At 41.2% G+C, this 7,566-nt stretch overlaps 1 protein-coding gene across 5 annotated transcripts in view; it reads left to right on the top strand.

Moving 5' to 3' along the window:
• The window catches only part of RGS6 (regulator of G protein signaling 6), a 220,093-nt gene that overhangs the window by 31,412 nt on the left and 181,115 nt on the right, over positions 1-7,566 (top strand). The gene's annotated exons all lie outside the window — the stretch shown is intronic.

Genomic DNA, 7,566 nt, shown 5'->3' with positions numbered 1-7,566 from the left:
CCAGCTCAACTCAAAATTTTGTGGTGAGGATCAGAAAGGGATGGAAGGGGATTAGTTACTCTGAAAATGTGCTGTGAAAACCACAAAAATAAATAAATTGCCAGGGCATGTTTTGCTCATCACATCAAGGCTTTAGGGAAGTGCAGGATATGATCCATAAGCCAGTCACATCCCTGCACCCTGCATGGGGCATGCACTTGGCTTTGTGACATATTCACAATTCCAGAGAGACAATAATGCATGGATGTCAGTCAGGTCATGATTCCTTCTCTTAGCGAGTCAAGAGTGCCATCTCTGCTCCTGGGAAATTATTGCATATTTAGAGAAATTGTTTTGGGTGGATCTCGCGCTTCTTTTACTAAGAGTTTTTAAAATGGAGAAGCACCGAGAGAGGAAGCCAATGACCTGGAAAACAAGCTCAAATTAAGACATGTCAGGTTGATGAGGACTCCCCAGGGGTTTCAAGCAGGAGTAGTTGAGATTCTTTCCTAAATGGAATATGAAGGAAGTGCAGCACGGACTTCTTCCATTTCTCATTCTATTTTAATTTTCCCCACTCCATTGCATACCTGGTAAGGCAGGCAGGCAGGGCTTCCTTTTAAGCATTGATGGATTTGTGCATATGTTTTTGGAATGAAAACTGACAAACTAAAATGAGGGAAATAGTTTTATTTTAAACATGGTAAGTGGAGATAGTTTAATGCCTACATCCTTGGCTCAAATCCAGACTGTTGGAAGAGAACAGAGTTATTTATATGAAAGCAAGTTAGTATCTCCATATATAAATCTCACAGTGGTTAATGGGACCTGCTCCTGGTAATGTGCTTCAGCCTGCAGCCCTATGCACACTTAGCCAGTGTGCTGTAGTGGTTAAGAGCGGTAGTCTCGTAATCTGGGGAACCAGGTTCGCTTCCCCGCTCCTCCACATGCAGCTGCTGGGTGACCTTGGGCCAGTCACACTTCTCTGAAGTCTCTCAGCCCCACTCACCTCACAGAGTGTTTGTTGTGGGGGAGGAAGGGAAAGGAGAATGTTAGCCGCTTTGAGACTCCTTAAAGGGAGTGAAAGGCGGGATATCAAATCCAAACTCCTCTTCTTCTACCTCTGAAAACAGTGGATCTTGTAAACATGCATAAGATTATGCTGCATATCACACAGGGGAAAGACACAGTTATGGGTGAAATAGCTTAACTGTTGAAGAGAAGCTAAGTGGTTGAAAGAGGGCATTCAAATATGTATTTCTAATTTGAATGCCAGAGCTTTCTGTCCCCCCTCTATAGCTGATGGTGCCAGGAATGAAATCTATAACTTTACTTGTAATCTTTCTGATGGATAATGTAATGGCTGGGAGACTTTTGGATGCTGCTGCTTAATTAAACAGTACGTTGAACAGTGTCCAGTGGTATTTTCATGCCTGAGCTGGAAAGTCAAACTGACACCCTTTCCAATTTTGCATTGATTTATTTGAATGATTTTAGGAACTATTATGACAGTGTTGCACTACAGTAAGAAAACACCAGCAATAGTCATAATAAGCTGCTGCTACTGTAAACCAGGCTTTGCCAACCTGGTATCCTCCAGATGCCTTGGACTGCAGTTCCCATCAGCCACGGGTGATGTCTGTACTGGCTGAGGCTGATGGGAGTTGTAGTTCAAAACCTCAGGTGCTCATCAGCCTGCCAAAGGCTGCAGTTAATACTGTTATTATTGTAAATAATGCTAAAAGTGACAATGGCATAAAAGTTCAGCATAGAACAGCAGATTGGATAAAATCACCACATGTCCAGTAGATACTACATGCTAAAAAGACTGGGTGGATAATAATAAAAAGGCCATCTCCTGGCAGTAGAATGACATCTCAGCTGGTCCCTGATGAGCTTTTCTGGACAGGGAACCAAGCACTAGGACTTCGAATGGTGCATGGAAATGCACCAGTATCCAGAAGTAGTGATATATGTTCCATGTAGCCGGTCACAGATAGGAAACTGACAGCTGAATTTGAGAGACCTCTGTTCTCCTCACAGAGCTACTGTTCCTGGGAAGAGGGTATGACCGTTAGACCACTCTGAGAATTGTAGCTCTGTGAGGTGAATAGGGATCACTTTTATTACCCTTAAATAAACAACCATTCCCTGGATTGTTTGGGATATAAATGAAATAAATAAGCTCTTCTGCTTACCTGCTTAAGAAGGCTGGAGGAGCCAGCCAGATGGAGATGTCGGTCGTCAATCTGGCATTCAGAGAGCGCCACGTGGTCGCAATTATACCCACCACAGTTGCAAAATGCGCCTGATGCCTGGCTAATTTCGAACAGTGCTGAGAACTCATTTGACGCGAAGAACTGGAATTATCCTCAGCTGTAATCTGTGGGTTTCAGCTGCTGGTTGTGACTCAGTAGTGAGGAGCAGCAGCATGGCACTTCACCTTGAAGTAGGAGCCACAGGTGAGCAGCTTCTGGATTGACAGCTGAGCTTGTGCCATTAGGTTAACATGTGATGCTAAACATTTTTTTTTTCGGGGAACTACTCTATCACTGACATTAAGTATTCTTAACTAATACTGGGATCCAGTCCAAAGAAATGCTTTTTACTTCAGCTCAGCATTCAGTATATAAATCTCAAATTACTGCTGACAAAACAGATGCTAACTACAAATCAATGAGCATTTTGTTCCTTTGCTCTCTGAGACAAGCTCTGTGAAAAAAACCCCTCAGAAATAGTTAAAATGAGGAGATGTGTGTATATTCAGCGACTTTTTCATGCCATGGAACAAATTATTAAGTGGCTGACTGGTAGTCTAAATATTGAGTAGTTATTTGCAGGGTATACAGAACAATGCTGTATCTTCTTTTTCCGATTGGGTTATGTCCTTTTAGATTCCAAGTCAAAGGGCAGGGATGGTGTTATTGTTTATTTTAATATGTAAGCCTCCCTGAGACCCTGATTGAAAAGTGGGGCATTAATGCCCCTGAAATAAATAAATATTCTTGCAGCCGCTTACTATAGCTCAGTTAAGATGTATCACCCGAAATGTGGTTTGGAATTACAAGAATGAGCACCAGGGTTTACGTACTCCTTTTCCCTTCTCACATTCACCAGCACTTCCAGGTTTGTAGCTGTAGTTTGGCCTTATTAGTTGAACTGGAATACTATGCACACAAAAGCTTATACCAAGAACAAACTTAGTTGGTCTCTAAGGTGCTACTAGACAAAATTTATATTTTTTTACAAATTTCAACTGCGTCAGACCAACACGGCTACCTACCTGAATTTGGAATACTATGGTTGTGCATGCCATGGTTTGTCCAGTTTGGATGCAATGGCAAACTATGGCTTGACAGAAAAGAAGTGGTGCAAGAGGGGATTGTACAGCACAGATAGAGGAGGCTTGGTGTTAGGAATGTAAGAAGGTGCTTTCTACCAAGCCAGACCATTGTTCCATCTAGCTCAGTAGTGTTTATAGTCCAAGCAGCTTCTGCCAAGAGTTCATACAGGAATATTTCCTAGGCCTACCCGGAAATATCAGGGAATGAACATGGAACCTTTTGCCTGCAAAGCAGATGCTCTACCACAGAGCTTTAGTGGAGACTACCTGTCATGACAGGAGAAACAAGAAGCTGGCAGATTCCAGCTAGGACCCCAGAGGCCAAGACTCTACTCTGTCAGGTCAATAACTTCTTGCTGCATTTATAGCCACTTCAAGGCTTTGCCCACCAAGGCTTTAAAAAAAAAAAACTTTTTGCATATAGCCTGTTTCAATCCAAGCTGGTTATTAGAAGAATGTTGTAGCATTAAGAATTTGATGCCAGAGTTTGCTTGTTTTCCTCTTCCCTCCCCATCACTTCCCCCCTTTTGTGCCATGTTTTAAACCTGAGGGAAAGGACTCTGTTGTTTTTATTGATTTGTAAGCTACTCTCAGTGCTTTTCTGACTGAACAGTGGGGTATAAATGCTTAGGGGAAAAAATACATTAAATATTTTCAGCTGCAGTAATACTTTTTTTTTAAAGTTGGGGCTCTTCCATTTTCTCTCTTAGTTTGGGGTCAGGTCAGGGGTAATGTGGCAGCAGATGTGGAATTAAAGCACTCTTTTTTCTTTTTTGCACCCATGTATTGTTGAAATAAAAGCTTCTTCTTGCTGGAAATTAATTATTGAGTGTTGCGATGCTTTATAAGATATTTATATATTCTCTTGAGCCCTGTCTCTTTCTGTATCAGAGTGCTATCTAGAGAGCAGTTCAGGCGAGAGAACTGCTCAGCTTCACTTCCTGGTTCTCCCCTCTGCTGAACTGTATCAAGACAACACACTAAAACAAAGGGGGAGATGAGCCAGAGAATAGATAAATATTAAATTACACTGGTTGGTTTCATCTTTGGAAGGATGGTGACCTGAATCTGCACGTGTAGCTCTCTCTCCCTCTCCCCTAGCATTTATTTGGATGTGCTGTGCTCTTGGATTAAAGCCTCCAAAAATTACAATGATTTAAAAAAAGGCAGACAAAAGTAGGGCCCAACTACATGATCTATTCAGCCATAAGTTGTGTTTCATCCCAGCATTTTCTTTTTCCCTTTTTACTCAAAAGTAACCACCTACAAGGCAGTTCTGAAGAAAAACAGTGGAGGGGAAGGATGGTTGCTCCAATTTTTTTCTTTCAGGTTGTTTCCCCCCCCGCTCAGTCTTTCCCCAGATTCTCTCTTCCCCCCACCCCCCGCTTCATAGGCAACAAGATACAGCGAGCTACTCATATATTTTCCCCCCTGCAGCTTGCTGGAGGTGGGGGAAGCATGATTTTGAGCAGAAAGCCAGCCTGAGGAGACAGGGTTAAACAAACTGTAGTAATTGGTATTTATAGAGTTAAATATTGTCTCCAGCAGTTAATGAGTTGGACTCTCTAGCATGTTATTTTCCAATGTAGTTGAATTTTATTCTGTTCATCAATAAGCAGCCTCCTGTTCTGGACCTACAGAGTAAGTAACTTTGCTTTGTGTTAAATACTGTAAATACAGATATCTGTCCTCCTCTTCTGTATCTTTTTTTAAGTCTGCAGCATACCATGAGTTAACTTTTTTTAAAAGAAAAATCACTGGCGAAAATATAAATGTGTAATATGTAACGAGTTTTGGTACTGTTGACAAGATCTATTGCTGTCCAATTGTGATTAGTGCTGAAATATGCATGGGTCTTTTTCCATTTTTTAAAAAACCTCAACTGCAGGGCTTAGCAAAAATTTAGCAGAATTGTGATGTGCAGGGTTGTGGGGACAGAAAAAGCATATATGTTTTGGGGAACCTTGTGAGAGAGTGCTGTGCATACTCCAGACAGAGACAGGACCATCTGTCAGGGAAGATGATTTTTCTTTTTGGTCCCAAGTTGCAGCGAGAATGTGATGGAACTATGAGGAATGTGTATATGCACCAAAATTAATTTCACAATCCTGTATTTCTAACTATATAAAGATAATAATTTGCCAAAGGTGATCAATACTCAAGTGAGGCAATTGCAGAGCCTGAGTTTGAAACCAGATTTTTCAGCTTCTAACTCACGTATTTTTTTCCACTGGACCATGCCAGCTGTAGAAAGGCTCTGGAGTACTGAACATTAACAGTTTACAAATTGGTTGGCAGCAGTTTACATTAGTGGTGTTTATTTTATTAGCTAAGCAACTGCTTTATTGGGCTATTGGAGCAGTGCCCTTTCCCCTTCTAGCAAGCATTTAATTATTTTTACAAGCCACAGTACTACAACAATCTGGCTTATGCAACTATTCAGAAAGTGACCTGCAGTCCTCTCCTCCTCCTGGGTAACTAGGCTGTGAAGGAGATGCATTATCTTATGTAATTCTTATATTTTGATGCTTAATTTGTAGCGTGAGGCCAGGTCCAAAACAACTGGTTAGCCTTCCCTGAGCCCCATCTATGTGGAGACTGGTTCAGATGATTCAGAAAAGCACCATGCACATATCCCAAGGCACTCTTCTTGTGCTTGTCAATGCACTCTGGGGCTCTGGGGCCACATCCAGAGTGCCCTTTGGCGATCCCCTTCCTTCCTGGGCAGATTTCAGATTCAGTAAACTTTGCCGGGTGAGTCTATGAACATTTGCAAGAAGCAGAGCTCGGACCCGGAAGAGAACTTAAGCATGTGCTTTGGGATTTTGATTTAGGACCAGAACACTTATCACAAAATCTCCTCCTTCCAAATTTAAAAACACAGCAAGAATCTGCTTCTGTTTTGGAGCGTTCAGAACTGTTCGCAGAGGGATGCCATAAAATATTTGCCTTTCTGTCAGTTAGGCTCCGCAAGGTGACTTAGGAACTATGTAAAATCAATACAATTAAAAACGTAATAAGACAACAATGCCACAAGTCTTCCCTGGAGCTGAGTTCTGCTGTTCAGGCACCAGTCAAAATCCCATTTGGGATGAAGCTGAGATATGAAGAAAATAAGAACTTCATTGGATGTGGCAGTAACTGCATTGCCTATAATTACAGAGATGTGCTTCTTGTTCTTCAGGTGAGCAAATATCCCATTCTTGCACTCCTGAGCATGCAGTTCAGGTGTAGGACTGAAAACACAAACGTAGTAGAACGCGAAGATAAATGAGATGTGCGAGAACAAAAGGTCTGTGGGCTCTTTGAGATTTAATGTTATGCTTTTTCTTTTGTACTTGTATGTTTCGTAAAACCTAAGCTTCCACTTCAACAAAATGCAAAGCTTTTAAAAATCCCTTCCAGCTGTGAAGCTATCAAAAGCTATGTAGATAAGTGCATTCTTGCTTGTCTTGGCAACTTAGATCTTTCGACGCAGTCAGTAAATTTAGTAGAGGACAACAGAGTTGTTGCTTATTGCCAGATTATCATTCTGCTTTTAACATTAAAAAAATGACAGCAGCAAGGCATCATCATTGCCTCAGTTGGCCACAGCAGGACCAGGTATTCTAACTAAAGTAATTTACTGAACAGACCTATGCATACATACTCAGAAGTCTGTGCATATTAAATGGTGCTTAGTCTCAGGTAAATATGTGTAGGATGGGAGCCTTAGGATTTGTACCTTAAACGCCAGTGCAGAATGCAGATGTCTTTGAAATCTGGGTGTGGGAGGGGTTGGACTGGTCCAGCATCTAATTCTTCCTGGGGTGAATTTCCAGACTGCAGAAAGTCTAGTAATTCCTCATTACCTGCCCCTGAAGTTTTCATGATGTTTTTGACTTGCTTCAGCCAAGAGTGGACAGATTGGTTTTGTTTCCAGACATTTTTTTTTTAAAAAAGAGTGTCTAGCCTACAATTCAAATAACTATACATTATTCAGAGCTGCTTGCTGCAGCTAAAAGAAAGAAATGGAAAAACAGGTTTACTTGTTGCTTTCAAGGTATGTATGCAGAGTACCTTTATGACATTTGTATGAGTTAAACATGAGTTAGGAAATACACAGGGGGAAAATTAAACATTTGCTGTCGATATAAACAAACAACGCATAAATACTATTGCAGCAGGGAACTTAAATGAATGAACTCACTTTGCTGTTGACTTTATTGTTCATTAAACTGACTTTTCAATATGTTGAGCAAAAA

This window comes from Podarcis pityusensis (assembly GCF_964106645.2).
Source record: "Podarcis pityusensis genome assembly, chromosome: 1".
NCBI lineage: Eukaryota > Metazoa > Chordata > Lepidosauria > Squamata > Lacertidae > Podarcis > Podarcis pityusensis.
The sequence above is the reverse complement of the archived record's forward strand: the minus strand, read 5'-3'. Positions and strand labels throughout refer to the sequence as shown.